This window comes from Cottoperca gobio, chromosome 15 (genome assembly GCF_900634415.1).
Source record: "Cottoperca gobio chromosome 15, fCotGob3.1, whole genome shotgun sequence".
Taxonomy (NCBI): Eukaryota; Metazoa; Chordata; class Actinopteri; order Perciformes; family Bovichtidae; genus Cottoperca; species Cottoperca gobio.
In genome coordinates, this window is record NC_041369.1 from 5205480 (window position 1) to 5227931 (window position 22452).

At 39.5% G+C, this 22452-nt stretch overlaps 1 long non-coding RNA gene across 1 annotated transcript; it reads right to left on the reverse strand.

Annotated features, from left to right (window-relative positions):
* Positions 1 to 796: 796 nt before the first annotated feature.
* On the reverse strand, positions 797 to 21178 carry LOC115020227 (uncharacterized). Its single transcript, XR_003833552.1, has 3 exons — positions 21055 to 21178; positions 8815 to 8919; positions 797 to 2210 (listed from the first exon to the last, which is right to left on the reverse strand). It is a non-coding gene; the product is annotated as an uncharacterized LOC115020227 (long non-coding RNA).
* Positions 21179 to 22452: the final 1274 nt, after the last annotated feature.

Consider the following 22452-nt stretch of genomic DNA (forward strand, 5'->3'; position numbering starts at 1 on the left):
TCAGATGGAACTGAGACAGGGGCTCTCAATCACCGAAACAGTGATTCTTTGTTAGTGTCAGAATGTTGTTCACAAAGGCTCCATGTATTACCCAGATGGAGGTGTGTGTGTGTGTGTGTGTGTGTGTGTGTGTGTGTGTGTTGCATAAGTGACACACGTATCTCTCTTTCTGGAACACGCACTACAGAATACTGACAATTCCTCCATCTCTTGCTGTCTTTCTCAAACTCTGTAAAAAACATTGGTGCACACATGAGACTACTGAGAACCAATCCACTGAAAAGAAAAAAAACGACTTGGCAGCAAAGCAGACAAATTCTTTTGAAACTCCATTACTGGTCAAAGCTCAAACAAGGCACAAGACATACAGAGGTCTGAGTGGAATTTCAAATGCTGAAGTGAGGTGTGAAACAGGGGCTAAGGCTGCTTAACAACTTGTATGAGTTTCTATTTCTGTAAAAAAACAACAAATAGCTTACACCTTGACCCCAGCAAACATCTGTCTGCTAAACTCTCTGAGTTAACAAGGCATGAAGTCTCTGCTCCAGCTGATATCTTACCTTCCACTCTGTTGTCTCTACTCTCTGACTGATATTTCAACTTTATTCGCTCTTTTGAGCAAAGCCGGATGGATCGATGGCACCGGTAAGTTTTGAAGTAAAGCTGCTGAAAGCTCGAACCCACACTCGATACCACTAAAACTTACATTTGTCACGCCAAACATTTCCTAAAAATACTATTCACAGCTTTTAGAAGATAAAGAACTGAAATTAAAAGACTCAAAATATGCTTTATTTACAAATCAGTGTTTTCTTTGGACAGTGTAGTGTTATTAAATCAACATATAATGAAACAAATTAATCATAGCCACCATATTACAAGTCTTTTATAAAAATGCAAACTAATATTTCAGCTAAGCCCTTAATGACATGAGTTTCAGGGTATCAGTCTTGTGTGCGTGTGTGTCTCTCTCCAGCATTACAACAGCAGCCGAGACCATTTGGCAAGCAGGGCTGCAGTCTCTGTCACTGTTACACAGCAGAGCCTGCGGAGAGGAGAGATGTGGAAGAAGGCAAAACGCCAGCGGACACTCAGGAGTAATCACTGTCTCCCCTGTCAGCCCCACACTGAGTTCTGTCAGCCCAAATACAGCCACCCACCCGCTCTCATTCCGAGGTCCTACAAACATTACAGAGCCAAATCGACACAGTCCTGCAGGTTTTTGGAAAAAAGCATATGCGTGGTAATCACAGTCACAAACAGAAAATGACAGAGTTCTCTGTACAGCCCAAACAGGTCACACAATATGTGACAGCAAAGTAAACAGCAGCTGCTCTCAAATGTTTAATGAGAATGCTGCAGTTACAGCCTGGGGAGAAATGGTGGCGTGGCTGTTGTTGTTGTGACTTTCGTTATTAATGTGGATTTTTAAATGTGAGAGCTTGTTTATTATTAATAGAATAGAATAATACCTTGGTTCAATCAACTAGTCATTTTTTACACTTTGTATAAACATTAGTGTGCTTTAGAGAGGCTGGTAGGTCGATGTTATTGCCTTTGGACAGAGCCAGGCTAAATGTTTCCCCCTGTCCCCAGTCTCTGTGCTAAGCTAAGTTAGCCAGCCTATTGGCGTTAACTTCATATTTGCCATACAAATATTAGAGTGGTACTGATTTTTCTCATTTTACCCTCGACAAGAAAGCAAATACATTTTCCAACATGTCTGTTGCAAGTCTGTGATAGCAAGTCACAAATCTAATCTCCCATATGAAAGTCTGACGTGCTGCAGCCCACCCACCACCCTTCAATACACAAAGGGAACACTAAGAATGTTTTACCTTGCACTGCACTCTCGAAACATCATAAGATCCCAAGAAAATTGCGGGATCATGAGATCACACGAAAATCCATCTTGTGCGGCTTCAAGTAATGCGTTTGAGCATCCTTAAGGGCATGGTTAAGGTGTGTGAGACGACACGGAGAGGTGACTGATTGATTTCGTTCGTTTCTGCAATAGCATCAGTACTGGAGAGTATGTCTTTTATTCAAAGAAGAGCAAGGAACGGCTCTGAAAGGTTTTTCTTGATGTTTCCGCTCTTCTCCTGACTGGTTTCAGTAAGAGTTTGATTTACAGATGGTTCATCCAATCACCCGTCAAGTCACCTGCCCTTTTCCAAAACATCTGGTGCATCAGGTTAAGGAATACTAGACTGAGAAAAGCACAAGACACAAATGCAGAAATCTTTAGAAAGTTCTGCATTTACCAATGTGTACATGTAGGACCCTGTCGCTTAAAGTAAGAAGCTAAAGGGGAAATAAAGCATTTAAAAAAAAACGCAAGCACAAGATGGGGAAAACTTAACAGCGTCAAGCTTACCAGGCAGTCAGAAGCTCTCCCGCCTCATGGTATGTTCACACTACGGGCAACAAAAGCAACAAATGGCCGAGTAGCCGTTGAAGTGTTGCTCAAGCACTTGTTGACACTGGCTGTGGGTCATTTTTAGATGCAACAGAACAGGGTGAAACAATAACATGTGATTAGTTGACGTTATTTGATCAATGAAAGAAAGTTGAGGCCTCAGTGTCAGTTTGTAGCCTCATGTCACCGGCTTCCATTGAAGATGACTTGTTTCCTTGACGTTCGCAGTGTGAACATAGCACAAGAGAGTTGTTTCAATACAAATACAAATATCAGGGTTGGAAATGCAATTTGCTTTTGAGACATTGCTCCTACCCGTTTCCTCCTGTGTGCATTGGGTGATTGACAGAAAACAAAGTGCAGAATATTGCTGCATTAATATAAAAACACCCAACTGAGGGATGTTGAAATAAGATTAAAGTTGCCAAAATCTGATTAAAACTAGATGCTTACTGTTGAGGTCCAAACATGTAGAAGTCGTCAGACTGCAGGAGAATGAACAACAGCAATTCAAGGACAAAAGTGTGTATGTGATTGAATTCATCGTATCTCACTGGGTAAATATGATTCCATGTGTAAAAATTAATCTCTACTCTGCATGCCCTTGAAAGAAAGGTTAGAAACAAAAATATTTCCAATACGAGCATATTAATGTATTCTAGTGTGCTCACTTGTAAATAAGAATACAGCCTCTCCATTACTGAGCGGCATTGTGCCTGTTTTCTTGTGTGGGAAAGCAAGAGGGAGAGAAATTGTGTATGTGTGAGTGAAATTAGAGTGTAACGGGCTCAAGCAGGAGCTGAAATTCACTGATCATTTTGGAATGCATATGGTAGGAGGACAGAATGGGTGGGTGGAGAAAGTGGAGAGCGAGAAATTCTAATTTGCTCAGGGTTGCATGGCAAATATTTTCTGCTAATATGTTTACAGAAAAACAGGCTGAAGTTATACTTGCTGCTCTTTTTGTCGCATTCACAAGTGTACGCCAAATGAAGAATGTGTCCCAATACAATATGCTGCAGTCATTACTATGGCTTGGGCATTTTTCATCACTAACACACATTTATATGCAGAAATGTCAAGTTTTGAGCAACTGTTATTGAAGCATTTTACTCTGGAAAAGGCTGAAGAAGACTGTGACATTCTTGCTCTTTGTTCGTGATGTTATTGCTGATGCACCACTTGTGTCTTGAGGTTTTTCTGACACATCATGTCTCACTTTATCATGAATGACTCAAGAGGTTTAGCACTAAAACACTAGTGTCACTTAACCAGTGTGTTATGGCCACACTACCATACAAATGGATGCATATGACATTATCTTTCTACAAAATTATAAATATAGAAATAAGTGGGTATTCATAACAAAACTTTGCATGGTTCTTGTTTGAGCTGAAACTAATAGTTGCAGCCTGCTGTGAAGTGTAATGAAAGTTCTGTTGATAACTAAATTAGGCTTTTCCATTTAGAACCAGCAGGTGACTCAATTGCAGTTGTAATTGTATTGATCGATTTTAAGTGACACGCTATCTACTGGAGGATAATAGCACAATACAGAAGCTGCCTATTGAGCCATATCTATGCAAAATAGTGACTGTTTGGAACGTACTGTGCAAACAGATAGGCAGTGGAGAGGTGGGTTCGGCTGCAGTAGTGGTTTAAGATGCATCTGTAGACATTTTGCTCCACCTCGAAATCTTGACATTTTAGAATCTATTGTCACTGACTGAATACAGCCTCTCTAACTGTTGGTTCTGGATGTTGTCTGTGGTGAAAGAGAGAAGAACTGCATCGCTGAAGATCTGATTTGATGAGCAGGATTTCTCTGAGTTCACTAGAAGAGCCAAATTGAAAGCTGGTTGTGATGAAAACTAGAGAAGGAGTAGTGGGAGTGGGTCCAACGATTGGACAGTGAAATGACAGCTTGAGAGAAAGGAACACATACTGAGATTGACTGCTATGTGAAGATTGGCTCACAGTGGTTTGTGGCCAATCTGATTGGTTGAAAGGAAAAGTGTGCTCCAGTGGGAGATGGAGAGATCCGCGGGCAGCAGTAGCTGCCAGGAGCTAAAACTGACACCACGCTGCTGGAGGACTAGGACGTATTGTTTGGCCCGCTGGAGGGAAGGGAGGCACGGGAGACCCAGGGCCGAGCGGGGCAGACTGTCAGACCCTGCTGCAGTAAAATTAGAAGTTTTTGGAAGGGACTCTGGTGCTCGGGGAAAACTGCCACTTTTGAGAAGAAGAACACTGAAACTGTATTTTGGTTGTGCTCCATAATCTTAGTCAGCTCAGCTTTTGTGAACAAAAAAATGTCTTTCTCAGCAGTTGAAATGGAAAACATCTGCGATCGAGCGCAACATAAACACAAAAGTACACAATGTAAGTTTAATAGGTAATAGCCAGCAGTGTTTTCAGTTTGATGTCTTTGCATCTGCTGTAAGCAGCAGAGAGGCTGTCTGTTCACAGGAGGTGTCGTCAACATCCTTCCACAACATGATACGCATCAAGCTGGGATCTGAGCCCAAGGACCTGTGGGGTTTGGGCCCAACTTTCACAGCCAGGAATGTGAGCTAACTCTTTAAAAAGAAGGGGACTTCAATGGTTCCCAGCTCAAAGTTTGCATATTTTTCAAATATATGTTTTTTTACAATACACTCCTTAAGCATGCTTTCTTATCACTATATGAATTACAAAAATAATTATTCTAAACTCCAGCCAACATTCAGCATGAGTCTGTCTCAAACTGGGTTCAGATTACAGGAGTTTTGGGCCGATTTATACCCGATTCACCTCTCCCGACAAGAGGAGAACTCCTTGGTCGGTACCGACGTTGGGCCCAGATTATCTGGTGATGTGAGGGGTTTACAGATCCAGTCTTAGAACTCCTGAGATTGTTCACAGACACATCAGTGCCGTCCCGATTAATGTCAAACATGTTTGGAGTACAAATCTGGATGATTAAATCCGTACCTTCTGAGCATGAACACAATAGCTCATGAGCCCTTGAGGCTAACGTTAGCTAGCATACTACATGTAAGTAGTTGACAGCGATTAAAAGTGACAGTTAAAATCTCACGTCCAGTTCTCGCTAAAGAACAAAGAATAGACACCCCGTGTTGACCGCATCTCCCCAAACATTTTCTCATCCAGACACATTTAGACCGTTTTGTTTGCTTCCCCATGAGATGATGTTAGGCGGTGCATTGCTCCCTCTGGCACAATAATCTTAATAATATCTTTATAATAGTGTGTGGTGTGCCATTATTTTCAAGTCTTGTAGTGTGTTCATGTTTAAGGTTAAAGAGAAGAACCTTGGAGAAGTTTCTCAAAATATGTCAGGACTTCAAAACTCCTGTAGTCTGAGCCAGGCTTTAATGTACGTCTCTTCAATCTGTATCAGTTTTTATATTGCTGTCAAGCCTGTGCATACTCTGACTAAAGCTTGCAAAGAAACTGCGTGATGCACGGTTCACGACTGGACTTCTGGCAACAGTGACAGGACCGTGACAGCTTAGAGTAATCCTGATCCAATGAAACACTGAATGAAGAAGCAACAGCATGACCTTCAGACATAACATTGGAAAGGGTCACTGGATGAACAAGGCAGTCAGCACTTGGCCAGCAAGGTCAGTGTGTCGTAGGAAGAGGAGGAGGATGGGAGATAAGAGGGTAGTCTTTTTATAAGCCATGCATGGCTCAGAACACTCAGTCCCTGCAGGCTCCTCAAATTAGTCAAATGAGCAACAGAGTTATGGAGGGTGGGGACATGAGATAGAGAGAGAGAGAGAGAGAGAGAGAGAGAGAGAGAGAGAGAGAGAGAGAGAGAGAGAGAGAGAGAGAGAGAGAGTAGGACTGAGTAAGAGAGAGAGAGGGGATGGGGAAAGCCTGCATGAGGTTGAACTTGACATCTTGGCTCACAGGGGATAGGTTTTCAGGAGCATAACAGCCCATCTGTCCCCTTAAATAAAGTGTTTCCCCTCAAGTGGGTTTGTGAATTGAGGGAAATGCCCATTCAGTCTGGTGAAAGAAAAGCCATGTGAACCGTGAAAAAGCTGGGACCATCCTAAAGGGCATGTGATGACAGAGAGGTATCCTGTCTAACTCCTTTCTACACTGCTGTTGATTGATGTACTGTTACTGTTTTTTTTACTGTTGCTTTAAATAAATATTTCTCAAGTAAAAGAAAGTACTTGTATACAAATGCATTGCATGAAAACAAAGTGCATTAACAAGTGAAAGTATACACTCGTGGAACACCATCACGTGAGTGGCACCACCAAGCTTCCTTTCTATAACCGACATTTATAGCCTGTGCAGACAACTGATTATCAATTCTAAATATACAACCGCCTTTACCCACTAGCCTTACAAGATTGAACCAGTCTCATTGTCTGCTGCCGTGCTCAGATTATGAAATGTAATTAATAATTTGCAATCTAAATATTAGAAGAGCATTTCTATTTTTTATGAAACAGCAATTTTTATCAACGTTTTTTTTCATTATAAGTTTTTTCCCCATTTTGCTAGAAATGTCTAGCGGCCAAATTGAATTGGCCTGCGTTCCACTCTTTGGGCAGCCCTGCTCTGGAAATGGGCGAGTTTTGACATGAACAAATTTAACAAATGCGTTATGTGAGATAGTGTTACAGTACATTCACCAACACATTGGTTAGTCAAAATACTAAAAGCCTTTTCTTTTGTAACGTTAAAAGAGAAAACATACAAACAGGACCAATAAAGCACAAATCTATAGTTAGTTATAATAACAGGACTTACTATCTCGACTCTGCAATACAAGAACAATGGTGTTTCTTTATTTCCATGTGTTGTACTTCATCAATCAGCTGCTGAGGATGCTAACTTTTTGCACCCGGTTCAAATGTTATCAGCCGATTAAATGGCCGTTATCAGTGGTTATCAGCCTCAGAGATGTAGATCAGAAGGGACCTGCAACACAGACTAATAGGATTTATCATCTATTCAAACAGTTAATCACTGAAAGAAGAAATACAAGCAGATGACACCGACCTCTAGCAACCGTTGTAATAATCACAGGAGCAAAGGTGGAAGTCAGGTGATGTAGCATAATGAGCGAGAAACTCCATAAGGGGTGGAGGTCGACTTTCACCCAGGAGGACGGTGTTCATGTCCTGTGGGAAACCAACAATGTGAAGTTGTCTTGTTGTTCACAACGTTCATTTTCACTTTAACTTTACAGACGTAGTTATTCTAACCCAAAGCACAATCTTTTGTTAAACCTTACCAAGTAGTTTTGTTTTCTAAACCTAAATAAAGGTGCCGTTTGGCCCGAATGTTAGCAATTACCACTGATAACGCCCATTTGATCCGTTGATAACATTCAAAATGGATGCCTTTTGTCTGGGACCTGTAGTTTAAGACAGACTTTCCGCATTATATCATGTATGAAGCCTTTAAGATATAAAACAATTATACGAATTTTGAGTGGTAAATCTGCAAAGTTGGTAAATCTGTGTGCGGAGCATAGCAGCTCTAATGGTGGCTGGGCATAAAAGACATTAAAGACATTAGTATCTTGGTCACTTTGGTGCTGCACACATAAAGGGCAACATATTCCTTCACAAGACTATCTTATAATCACATTTCCATAATCCATCCCACTCTAACATTAGATCATGATTTCATGACTGAGATATTTTTCCTTTGAAGAATAAAACGGAATATAAAAAAAACAATGCAGTGGGAGAAGCTTAAGTTTATTAGGACTTCGACTTTCTTGTTATTAAATTGGGAGTTGCTCTATTTAGAATAATCATGTAGTGAGGGCCAGTGGGATGCCTTATTTTGGCGCGTGTCCTTAGGCTGCAGCCAATCTGTTGGGCAAACAGCCAAAGAGCAACTGAGTGAAGACAGAGCAGAGCACCAGGCTGTATTTAGAAACATAATGCTCCCAGAAAAAACTCAGAAAATATGCACCAAAATGGTTAAATATAATTTATGACTGATCCAAATGTCTCTTTGACACATCTGAGATCTTTTGCATTACAGCATTGCATTATAAGTTTCTGCAAGCACATGTTACTTTTCTTATCATCAAAGAGAAAGAGTGAGGAGTGAGAGGGGGAGGGGGAGGGGGAGAAAGGGAGCAGCTCCCTGAGAAATTGCTTTCATAATGTGACCGCAATGTGAACTTTGTCATCACTACAGCGTGTTAACAGTTCTCTAGCAAATATACGCAGTGTACAATGATCAAGTCTGATATGTCTGGATGACCAGTTGCTACATGTGTCCCTACATGGGTTAGAACACAGTCTGTTTTAATGTATGGGAACAGGCGAATAGAGGAAGAGGAGATTAAATGGGACAGTGTCAGAGGGAGGGAGATGGGTGGATCTGGCTGGTTACCATGGTACCTGAGCTCAGTGATGTTGCAGAAGTATTAAATATCACTGAGGGTCCTTTTGCTTTTCATCCAACTCTTCCAGACACATCCACATCCTGGCAGGACCAGCACCTGTCTGGAGAAGCACATCAGCCTCCAGAGAAATAAATTCATACACAGTAACACAAGCGCACATTCAACATATAACAGCATGATGAAATACAGGTTCTCATTAGTCAAGTATAGCGAGAATGACACGTTCCTCATAAAGTATTCATAAAACGTGTCATTGTCATCTCTTTTTGAAAGGATAGTGTCATATTTTGTCACAGTTGATAAAGTCACGTCAGATATCTATGGAGTTTGGAATTTCCATGGCAACGTGGACAAAACCAGATTTCTTTGTGTTGTCACTGCTTACAATTTACAAGTCCTTCCCAGCCCTGCCACAAAAAGAACAAGGAATGTGTTTTAGATTTCAAACTGCGAGGATTGGAATTGGCATGCAAGAAGGATCCAGGGTTCAGCAAAAATAATTAATTAGTCTGTAAAAGTGACATGAAAGCACACACAAGCCACACTTGTGCTATCATGCATCACTCCGGTCATATTTGCACATTTGGAAACGCTTTTTTGATTCTATTGAAAAAAAATGTCAGCTAGTGTAAGATAACAGAAATAATACTAACGCCATCGAACAAAAGAAATTGGTTAGAGATCAATCTACCAGTGAAACGTTATACATACTTTATTGAATCAGGAAGTCACATTGACATTGAGATCTCATTTGCAAGTGATACATATTTCTCCATTTCTTTATAGTATATTAGTTTATTGATATTCTTTTGGTTTGGTTGATTGCTCAAATATTAATACTGATACCCAAATCGTCCAAGTTTATTTTAGGTGGTAACGTTTGTATTTGTTTCAAAAAAGGTGTGATCAGCCATTCTATCTTTGTTGGGTCATTTCTGTGCAGTTTGATTAAGTTTATATTAGTTGGTGATCATAGTCTGAATTAAGTTCTGTTTATTGGCCCAGAACTTTATTGCATATATTGAAAACTGTTTTTTTGGTAAATGAAACCATCTTTTTGAAAAATCCACCTCATACCTGCCTGCTCCGTCTCATTTAACAACAAGATTCAAACATTTCAAATGCCAATCCCATCACCACACAACTGATCCCACCCCGCCATCAGGAAAGCAATAGGCTGTAGAGAAGCACAACTCTTGAGAAACAGCAGCCTGATGAGGAGACGCTATTTCCTGTATGAGGAGTAAATGCACAAGATACAGAATATTTCTGTCAATGAGCGTGAATGATTATCTCCTCTGTGAAGTGACTCAGGGTGCAGTACTAGCTAAGAATATGAGATATGGTTTATGTTCAGGTCAAGCTGTACTGAAGCACTGTCAGGCACAGAAGATGGGAAGTAAAAGTGCAACCAGCGTGTGTCGTAAGTGGTTTATTGATGCCTGTCAGGGGTAATCATAGTGGGGATAATCACAACCGACACCCTGTCTCTGGGTTGAGTGAATGAGCTGGAGATGGAGGTGTGGGAACCTCTTAACAAGATAAATCAGCCCAGCTGATTGTTTCAGCAATCAGAAACGAAAGACATTCTGCAGCGTTGTGAGGCTGGAAAGCTGTTGGATAGGAAATGGAGAAACAGGTTTGCTATTCTCAGATTGCTACATTTAGTGGGGCAAAAGTTTGAAGTCAAAGAGTTAACTGTATTGCCACGGCTACTACTAGCTCCAAGATGTTGACCACATCTCTCTCATTATCCAAGTTGCCATCTAAATGCAGCGCACATTTAAACATTTCCCAAAGATCAGCATAAGTAAATGCTAATGAATTCATGCAAATTACTACTTCTGTTATCGAATATTAGTAGTTGCGCGCATACAAATTAATTCTCCAGGCAGGTGCCGTGCCAACGAGATGACGAGATTTAAAGAGCACCAGTCAACCTTCAAAAGATGGAAAACTATGTGGGAAACGTGACGGAAGTGTGGTATTGTTCGTTTCATGTATTCATTTGAGGAAGGTTGCAGTCTCTTCATCGCTCCACACAGCTGAAGTTTTTGTCTCGTCAGTGGAAGCTTGACTGATGTTTAAATTTGCTTCGTGTACTTCATGTTTTTTTTGCTGAGTCTGTTTCCATTACATTGTGTCGCATTTTGTGTAAAGCCTAAAAATCTTTTTTGTAAATTGTGTATATTTAACAGGTAGATGGAACCTCACTTTTCTAAGTGAAACGTCAGCTGACACTCCAATATATAGTTTGCACAGTAAAATGTTTAATTCTTTGGATTAGCTGAGTGAAATGTAAGTATTCTCACGTCACACCCTCAGCCCCATACTTTTTTTTATTTGGATAAAAAACTAAAATGTTCTATCTGACTCTGCAGATGTAGCACAATAATCCCTTCATATGTATTTATTATCTGAAGGTTTGCCTTTTTTATTTTGATCTAATCAATCAAAAGCAAGGTACAGGATGCCAACACCAGACCAATCGTTGCATCTGTTGCTTGTCCATGTCTAGAAGCATTAAACCTTAACAGTGTTCTCACGATCATCTGCTATCTTTACCAATGCTAATGATAGCATGTTAGAGGTCTCCCGTTGAGGTCAACTGAACGGACTGCTTTTATATCGTGCTTTTCCAATCTTTTACGCAAAACGCCTTACAACACGTCATCATTCACCCAAATACACACAGTCAGAGGCTACCATACAAGGTGCTCATCAGTAGTGATAACCACTCACTCACCGGCCATCAGGAGCAATTTGGGGTTCAGCATCTTGCCCAAGGTAACTTTGACATGCTGACCGCAGGGGCTGGGGATTGAACCACTGACCTTCCAACCAGTGGACGACCACTCTACCTCTAGCCAAAAGCCTGAAGTATTGGACAAGGGCAAAAGCTTGACCCTTTGATGGATCTAGATCAGTGGTTCCCAAACGGTGCCGTGAGACAAATCCTGGTGCGCCGTGTGATTTTGAAACAATTAGGCCTATTGCATTTAACTATAGACAAGGTTTGTAATTTACTTCAGTGTTTCCTCTGGGGGGTGCTGTCTGGGCTGGATGAGGTCCGTGCGTGGCACAGATTTTTTTATTCTCTCCTCAGCTTTCCTCCGCTCTGTCTCTGACTGTAAGTGTGTGCGCACGTGTGTGTGTGTGTGTGTGTGTGTGTGTGTGTTTGTGTGTATGGGTTCGGAAGCGGAGCTCTGCCCTTCACGAAGCAAAGCAGAGGAGAGAATGTAAATACGCAAAGCAACTGAAACGTGCACATAAATGAGATAAATGACATAAGCGTTTAGTTTATTTAATAAAAGAGCACCTGTTCAATGTGAAAGGTGAGTTGTGAATATATAAAAAAAAGAAAACAGCGCAGGGAAACACTGTACTTTATCGGTACTTTGTCCTACACACTTATTTCACAATATAGAAACAATAGGTCTTATATGCTTTGGCCTAAATTTAAATAAAACAATCATTAAAAAAAAGAAATCTGTCAAAGCGAACCCAGTTTTAGCCATTTGCGCATGGTGGGAAATATTAGAGTGTGACACATCAAAGGCTCTCTGCTAGTGTGAAGGAGAATAGCTTCTTACAAGGACTAAATAAATAAATGTTCACAGAGTGATAACAGTGATACTCTGTGTTAGAGAGGGGATTTTTCCTGGATATGAACTCAGGTGTGCCTTGAGATTTTGGCTTGGTCTTTGGTGTGCCTTGGCCACAGAAGTTTGGGAACCACTGATCTAGATCACCCTACTGGAAATGATAAGATTCAATGTTTGGGGACCATTAATAGACCATATTTGACTGACTGACAGATCCAACAAAAATTGCAGTCCTGAGAGTCGCAAATCTGCTGAATAAAATATAATATATTATATATATAATTTATCTTTCATGCACTTCACTGTACAACTGATTAATCACTTCTCAATGGATCATCAACCTCCATCGGATACATTAGTGCTTTTTATTCAGTCTGTTGAGCAATGCATTAAAGTTAAACACTAAAACTGTCTTGTGATGATTTAAGTGTTTTAGGGAAGACCTTGCCAGAGGAGACACCGTGTGTTTGTATGGCTACAGGATAATCAGCAAAATACTTTGGATTATTGTGCAGCACATTGTGAAGCACAATAATATAACAACTGCATGTATTATTATTTTCCCCTTGTTTTTCAGTAATAACACAGCACCAACATATTGTATGCAGTCAGCCTTAAACATTAAACACATTAAATCTACTTTAAAATGACAGACAGCAAACGTGTAAAATATATGCAGCAAACAACAGGAGTGTGATGCTTTGCTTCCGTTCAACTTGATATTAGTTACTAATCTCCATGGAGTGTACCCAAATCAGAAAATACATGATGTGAAGGGATTGGGCATCGTGTCAGTTTTTGCTAAGTATGCATCCAGGGCGCCATCAAATCCAATCCCCACGCTGAACAAATCAGTAACATCCGTCATCTCCAATGAGAGTGTGAGCAGTGAGTCACTACACTCATTAGCCGTCTGAACACATGTTCACGTTGATAAGAAACTGTGCGTCTGAAGAGTCCAGCTCTGACAGGCCAGATTATATTCAAATGTCGAATTGTTCAAACTAGCAGATTGGAAAAACCACATCATCCTAAAAGTGGGACACTTGAGGAGTACAGGATTCAGAAACTTCTGGGAAGAATGGTGGAGGAAATGCAACATTAACCCAGACAGTGTCAGAAAAATTGGATACAAAAATATTGTGGGAAGCAAATGTCCAAGCAAAGAACATGTAGAAGATTTAGTGCTTAAGATGATTCAGCATTAGTTGGGGAGGGTGGTATTCTGCGGCAAAACTGCTGGGGATGTGTAACGAATGCGTGCAAATGCTCCAAAGCAGGATTCACATCACTAATTACCCCTATCTAATAGAATGTGTCAATCTGAAAGGGAACTGAAAAGAAATATATACTGACGTATTAATGAAAAGAGACATTATAGTTTTTCACTTTTTTGTTTGGCAAGTCAGTTGATTCCACATTAATAACCAACTGATTGATTGCCTTAAAAGGATTAAAAATGGGCACTTGGGAAGGGCTAGGATTTAGCCTGAGGCTCATTATCCAATCAATGACTGTGGCTACAGTATATTTTTCTTTTTTAAAGAAGGATTTAGGTTTATGAAAAAAATAAATGATACCCAGCTCAACGTGGGCTTTCTCTGCAAATGCACTGTGAATCTTAGATGCATTCATTTAAATTACTAACACCTACATCTGCTTAAAATTCTACCCTGATTGAGTTACATCTTGAATATGGGTCTGCTGATTAGCTGCAGACAACTCGCTGGTGCAGAAAACACTTGTGGATACAACACCCTTTGCATGTGTATAGTGCGGTGGCTTGAGAGTGTTTTCAGGAATGTATATTCGGTCACTTTTGTCCAGGATGAAATATTCCAACAACTATTAAAAAGATTGTCATCGAATTTAGTACAGACGTTCATTGTCCCCGGAGAATGAAGCCTAATGAATTTGCTGATTCTATTAAGCTCAGTGTAAATTAAATCAGGAAGTCTACTTTTTATGCTTCATTCATGTCTCACTCCACCAGCTGCTTCTAATCAGCTGATTATGGGTGTCCACTCTTTTAGTTAACCAACTAGATTTTCCACAATCTCCATCAGCCAATCATGGCGCTGCTGTCAAACGTTAAATCAGTTCTCCTCTCTGCTGCCGACAGCTGTCATTTTAGGCGATGTTGTTGCGGGCCTCCTCCACCACATTCTCCTCCAGTAATCATATTCAGCCCTCTTGGTTTTTGGCCTTTGCCATCTTTATTTTTGCAAACAGAAGTGACACGAGAGGAGAGGAGCAAAGTACAACTGGACTCTGAAAATTATAATTTAGGCGACCAAAATGTTACAATTAAATTCCACTGGCGATTGAGACAATAAACATGTTTCTTCTATACAACTGGACTTCTTTTTGCAACCAGTGGAGTTGCCCCCTGCTGGAGAGAAAACTAGTTTAAGGCACTTCTGCATTAGCTTCACTTCTCAGACCAGGAAGTTGCCTCCTGGAATTAAACCTGCCTCAAGTGCATTCCCATCAACCTAAGCTGTACGCTACTTGCTCTTTAGTGCTTATTAGCAAATGCTGGCATGCTTAGGCTACACTCAAACTAAGATGGTGAAAATTATACACATTGTGCCTGCTTTCCTGTAGCATTAGTATTTTAGCATTGTCATTGAGAACATGTTAGCATGCTTATGTTAGCATTTCACTCAAAGCACCGCTGTGTTATTACAGCCTCACAGAGCCACTAGCCAGAGCACGCAATTATTACCATTTACAGCCAAATGCTGGTAAAATATACAAGTGGCTAGTAGATTTAAATCATTCACGAGACAAACAAAACACCAATGGTTATCTATTGTATTGAGTCGCTGGTAACATTTAAACATTCATCAGCTATTTGTACTGTGCACAAACAAAGTAAATTTTGCATCCTGCTGCTAGCATAGCTGTAGACTCTTAATCTGATTTACATTTCTCAGGGATTTCTAGTATGGTGGTGTGTGTGATGGAGCAATGGTACTGAAGAGACTCATTGGGAAAATTGTTTGGATTTAGACCCGTGTAAACCTTTATTTAGATCATTTTAAAAAACCTATCAAAGACCACATTTTATTAATACAATATTGATAACACTTTTAACTATTTTTATAAAAAATTCAAAGCAAATTGTACAAACTTAGCATGGCTCTCTATAGCAGTACACTCTGTTATCAAAGACTAAAGTGTCTGATAAACATGCAGATCTATCTTTTCAATCATGGATGAAAGATAAAAGTGTTTGTGCTTTGAGTCTAAAAGCGAGGCTTGTGGTACTTCTTGATTCACATAGTTCGGTATGATGGGACTTGCATGTACGTAGAGAATGAACCAGTCTTTATAACTTTATAATTTTCACTGTTTGGCTTCTGCTATTCTTGTGTATGTAGGTTTCACATGTGCAAAATGCTCAATTATTGATACCAATTTGAGCGTTGATTAATAATTTATTTGACCCTGATGATTTAACATCTTAAGGATATGCTGGTGTTGGGATTTTCTAAGATGTTGAAAGTTATCCCACCAGGGGGCCTGATAATGCAAAGTTTTATTCCACACAATGGCTTTGATTCATTATATATGAGAAGAGAACTGTGCATGTGCATAGCTTGACGCAAACAAATACTTTTATATAAACAAAACAGCCAACTGTTTCATCATAACGTCTAAGAGTAACTTAACAACGGTATGTGACAAATCTGTTCCTGTTTCTGAATGCATGTTTCTGAATCTAAATGTTTACACAGGAGCAGCAGCCTTTTGGGTTTTCGCTTCACTCATCTCTGTAAAATGTTGGGGTGATTAATGTGATTTCGATGCTGGTAGTGCATTGTTTATCTTTGTTCTCCACCTTGGTGTGCATCTGTGTTTGTGACAAGATTGTGACATGTGGTTATATCCTCATTAACTGTGGCTGTCGTCTGCGGACTGGTCCAAAGATAACTCACAGAAACAGCTCATGGATTATCACTTAATGGCATTTCAATTTCCTTTCTCATTTTATAAGAGACCATGCCGCATTTCAGCAAAACAGTATTTATGATGGTGTGTAGACAAAAACTGAAGGGAGCTAAAAATCTGCTGTTGAGCCTTAACCGGAGCTTAGCATTTATTCATTGAATTGAACTTCAACTCTTCACTTCAGTTAAATTCAATTCCTGAGTCCAGGCTTGTTGTTCATGTAATCCCAGACAGCTAAGTCTTTCATTGTAAATATGAACCATTCCTGGGGCTTCTCCATGACACTGAATGACACAAAATGAAAATGCCCTGGTTGTTTTTCTGGGGACATACTCTGTTTTATACTGGAACTGAAGAAGCTAATTTTGATAAACATCCCTCTCTCGATGAGGTTTTGCCCCGACATCACATGTTGAAGCCTTGGATTCTGTAATATATTTCTTTATTCGCATTGACAGATGTTGAAAGAATTTGATGAGATTATAGCATTTTAATATCTTTTTTAATTATATATATATTATATATAGATTATACAGTGCTAAAGATTATTGTGAACCATACAACAGGGCAGGTGTATTTTTTGTAATATACTGGATGACAGCTTGAACAAACACATTTAGCATTTGTAGAGCCTATTCATCATCATATAGCACCATCTGTGTTGGCCAGACTGCCTGGCGACTGACTGTGTCGCTAGCCACACCCTCTTCTGATATGAATTGATTATATACTATTGGTCTTAATCTGTTTAAATGAGCACTTACAGCATAGGTGACATGAGAAATTGGTTGTATTACTGACATTTTAAATTGCAGGTATCAAGCACTAATACATAAGATCTTAAATATAATTCCAAGGGGGATTAATAGACAATGGGCCCCTGGGCCCCATGATTGTTTGCACTTTTTGCTGTTTGCTTTGGACAAAAGCGTCAGCTAAATGAACTGTAATGTAATGGGCACAGACATGCAAAAGGCCCCACCACCTCTCCTACATAGGAGCAAGACACACAGACTTTATAGTTGTTCAGCCTCTTGTTGTCGTTTTGTGTCTCTTTGTAGTAGTTACGCAACTCTCTGGGGTTTTGCGTCTCATTGTGGTAATGGAGTGTCTCTTTGTAGTTGCTATGTGTCTTTTAATGGTAGTTGTATGTCTCTTTATGGTGAGTTTGTGTGTCTTTGTAGTTGTTTTGAATCTTTTTGTAGTCATTTTGAGTCTCTTTGTAGTTGTTTTGACCCTTGTCATAGTCTGTATGGTCTCTTTGTGTCTCGCTGTTTTGCATGTCTTTGTAGTTGTTGTGGTCTCTTTGTAGTCATTTTGAATCTCTTTCGGGTTGGTACGTGTCTCTTTGAGTGACATTTTGTAGATGATGTCCAGAGCCGCTCTCAACACTTATGGCCCCTGCACATGTGACTTGTAGGTGTAGGTGAAATGTACAGTAATAGGTTTTTTCTCTCTGTAAAAGTCACATTTATTAGCAAAATAACTGTTGCTGCTGACAGTTGTGAAATGTTATTCCACAAATGAAAGTACAAACTCAACCCTTAAGTAGGTCAAGTGACAGAGGAAAAATTTCTTCCAGTAAATAATTATATATTTCACATTTTAAGCAATCCCAAAGGGTGAATATTCTCTTTGTGTGAGTATATTTAGACAGCTCCCACAATGAACTGCTTAACACACTTGCTTGAGGGCCACTGAGAAGGAACTATCTATGCTGCTTTGATATCTGGTACAGTGGTGGTTCTAGACCAATATCACTAGGGGGGCCTGGCTGGGGCCAAGTGTTTTGTCAGAGGGGCACATTCAACCCGAAGCAGTGTTCAAGCATTACATATTTTTAGTTACAGGAAGTATAAATACTTAATAATTAATTAATAATAGAGCACAACAAAAACAATGTTTTCTGTGGCAGTTAGTAGCAGCACTTCCGCTATCGATTTTATATATTCCCTATTTTCTCGAACCTGTCTGTTATGTTCCTTGTTTAGGACATTTAACATTGTTGTGTTAGTTGCTGCAGCTCTCTGATAATCCCTCCATGTAACCATTGCTTGTTTGTGCTGCTCAGACCTAGCATGTTTTGCAAACCACCCCTCTTTGTAGGTTGCCTTCTTCCAGTTTTTGAATCCCAATTGTGAGTCAAATACAGTCTCTGTGCAATTAGGGGGACTAAAATGTCTTCAGGCGTAACAATACGTCTGTTTGTAGGCGTCTGTCCATACATAACCCCAAAATCTAGAACACTGACATCACAACTGAAATAACATTTTAGAACACCCTCACAATAGAACTCTGACATTATCTATGTGTATTATTACTACACACTTCTACAAGGACATATCATATAAAGTATAATTACACTGCTTTAGAAGCAGCCAAATGTTTCTTCAACCTCACAAACCTGATGGTCCAATGCTTGTAGATGCACATGGATCTTCTGTCTGCGTCTCACACTCTGCTTGTATGTCACCCTCAGCCTCACTCTCTGGATCTTCATCTGTCTTTCTTCCCACTCTGTGCCCTCACTTTGGAAACCAATCTCCTCAAAGATCAAATCCTCTGGCTCTCTTTCTGTAGCGCTCTCAACTTCTGGACGTTTCTCCTCAGCTTTTTCAACACCTGGATCATCTGGCTCTGTCTCAATGTCTGCCTCATCATTTTTGTTTTTCTTTTGGGGGCAGAAATAGGACATGATGTTTTTTTTTCTCTTCATGTTGAACTATGGACAACAAATAATGGAGAGGAACACATAACACTTAAGGAATCTCTTAGAGTGTGCGGCCCGCCGGCGGGCCCAGCAGGTGTTTTATTGCGCTTGTACATGGACATTTTTGAACTCTGAAAAAAAGAAGAAGCTTAGAATCTCGTCTATTTTAATATGGAGATGAAAATCACAACAGCGGTACAATCAGTTCCTCAAACTAGCAAGTACACTCAAAATCAAAATCATAACTTTGAGCCAACTTACCTATAAAGCCTCATAAATATCCTCTTTTCAGCAATATTTTGAAAAAGACGCTCCTAAGGCATTGCCAGAGGTCCACACGTTCGTATCCGGGAAAAAGATATCCACTGTGAACATCGTCACATCGATAAAAGTCCATGAACAGGTGTTGCAATCTGTGAAATCAGCTGATCGATTTTTACATTATGTGATCATAAACAGTCATAACTTAATATCTCGTGCTCTCATCACGGTTCAGATACATCCTGGTTTTAGCGCGGGCTCTCAGCGTTAGATTGACACTTCATTTGAGCCAATCGGAGCTTCGATGGGTCTTTTGTAACCTTCATGAGCCAATGAGTGTCAACTTGATAAGAAAGTGCCCACCCACTTCTTTTTTTACAAACTGACCCTGGAACAGCTCAGCGTCCTGGTGGCGCGCGCATCGTAAAGGAAATGTGCGCCTCCTTTCGTTAGATACGCCACTTCCCATGGTTTGCTTTTTCAAAATAAAATTTATTTCCAAAATAATATTTATTATTTATTGTACAATTTTTTTTTTTTTTAAACATACAAATATTAGAAAAAAAATGTCTTTATACTTCACTTACTCTGTGTGATTACTACTAACAGGTAATATGGGTATATAATAGTTATTTATAAATAAATTAAAATACAAATTATTAATAAATATTATAATATGTACATGTACATATTGCACAGTTGGTGTACGCCTGGTGTTACTCTTAGAAAAACCTGTCTAATAAATTAAGTTTTTATCCCTTTTTATCTGAATTTGGTGGTGAACTTGATAACACTTGGTTCTATGTTTCTATTGTGTATTTCAGCTCTGGACTACCAGCTATACCCATTTTCATCATCCATCTTTTTCAACAACAAACTTCAGACGGAGTGTATTTTCTTCAAATTCTGTATATTCAGACCACTATTACTCAGTGCCAGAAGCACTTGGAGTGATTTGTCACTGTTCAAGAACAATAAGAGAGTTATCTTTTGAATGAGCCCAAAATCATGCAGCTGGTGCAAATGGTTGAAGAGCAGCAGAAGAATTTACTTTGGGTATGTCGTTTGTAGGTATTTTCGAAAGAATTCGCCCACCTTCTAAGAGGCTAAGGAACCCAAAATATAAATAACGTTATATCGATTTGTATTGGTGTAGCCTTTGCACTTATTTAAAAACTAAAACGAGGGCTCGCGTTAATTCCTTCTAAATCTATTTTTAGAACACAACAAATCTGTCTGCAGGAATACGGATGCACAGCAATATTGCCTACCAAACGCTAAATGCTTATTCTCAATCAAAACAGTCACAGCCATATGTATATACATATATATATACCATATGATATTAACAATTTATTTTTCACTACTTCAAAACACTTTTTCACCAAAAAATGTACTTGACATGTAAAGGTAACGGTAAAAAAAAATTAAATAAAAACGTAGCCTACATCAAAAAAACTAAAACCCGAGTACCCTTGTTTACCAATGGAGTTCATTTGAAACGAGTACTACTCGAGGAATACATTACTAACACTCATCCTTACTAATAATATATAGCTAGCTAGCTAGCAAGCCATCAACTCAGGCTAACGTTAACGTCTGTCTGGCTGCTATTAAGTGAACTAACAGTCAACAACAACATTTCTTACCTTGTAACAATCTTATCTTGTAACAATCACACAAATAAAATAGTTTTGCTCACCTTTAATTCTTCGTGGTTCTTGCTTCTTCCTCTAGTCAGGTAATTGGCCATGTGTCAGCCAGAAAGCTTTAGGCGGTGTAACACTCTAAAGGTTTGAGTCTAAAGGGTCCGACTAGAATGTTGGGGCACATTAGTTCCGCCTCCTTTCGCGTCAACGCCATATCGTCACAAAAAAAGAATCAGTAGCCTACTTTTTATTATTGTACAATCTTCGTTCGTAGGGGGGGCTACAGGTGGGTCCAGGATCTGTGTTAGCCCCCCCCCCCCCCCCAGAACCGCTACTGGGCAGGTAGTCTAATACATGATTCTGTCAATTAAACCTCAAGCTAGGAACCCTAAACCCAAATAAATCAAATCCAAATAATAACACAATTTAATGAACTAGAATTGGCAATAAAATAAATGAGACCCCTAGACTCCCACATTAATGAGCAGGAACTAAGAGAAAAACCCAAAACAAGCCACTGGGCTTGATGGCATTACCAATGAGATGCTGAAATAGCCCAAAATTACAATGGGCAGTCCTGAACATCTTTAATTTGAATCTGAGTGTAAGTTACTCTCCTGACATTTGGAATCATGGTCTCATCAAATCAATTTTCAAAACCAGAGATACATTTGACCCACAGGCATCTGTGTGAACAGTAATCTAGGAAAGCTACATTGGAGCATTATACATTTGAGACTTTTGACATTTGAAACTTCCTCACCAAACACAATGTCTTGAGTACAATGTCTCCAGAACTGGACCCTGGCAGTAAACATGAAAAAGACAAAAACAACGATCTTTCAAAAAAGATCCAGATCTCAGGAAAACACATATAACTTTGCACTTGGAACTCACACATTAGACAATTGTACAGTTTACAATGACTTATGAGTATATAAGTCATTGTAATGTGTATTGAAAATAAGTTCCACTGGAAGTTTTAACCCAGCAATAAAATAACTGAGAGACAAAGAAAGCAGGGCATTTAAATTCAAATTTAAATCTGGCTGAAATTACTCAAATATATCACAGAACCAATTGTCCTCTATGGAAATGAGGTGTGGGGTCCTCTCTCTTACTAGAAATTAGAGTCTTGCAGGTGCACAGAGAACCCACAACAACAGTCAATTCCCATTACCCCTCAATCAAATTATAACACACACACACACACACACACACACACACACACACACACACACACACACACACACACACACACACACACACACACAATGTTGTACATGACATTAATATTAGTATAAGTATTAATATGTTCATATTGTTGGTAATATCATCAGTGATGTTCAGCTTCTTTTCTTGATTTTTTACATAAGGCTACATAATATTGTTAACAATGTTGTTAAATGTTTCATTGTTGGCATTTTTAAAAACTGTACTACCACCTTGTA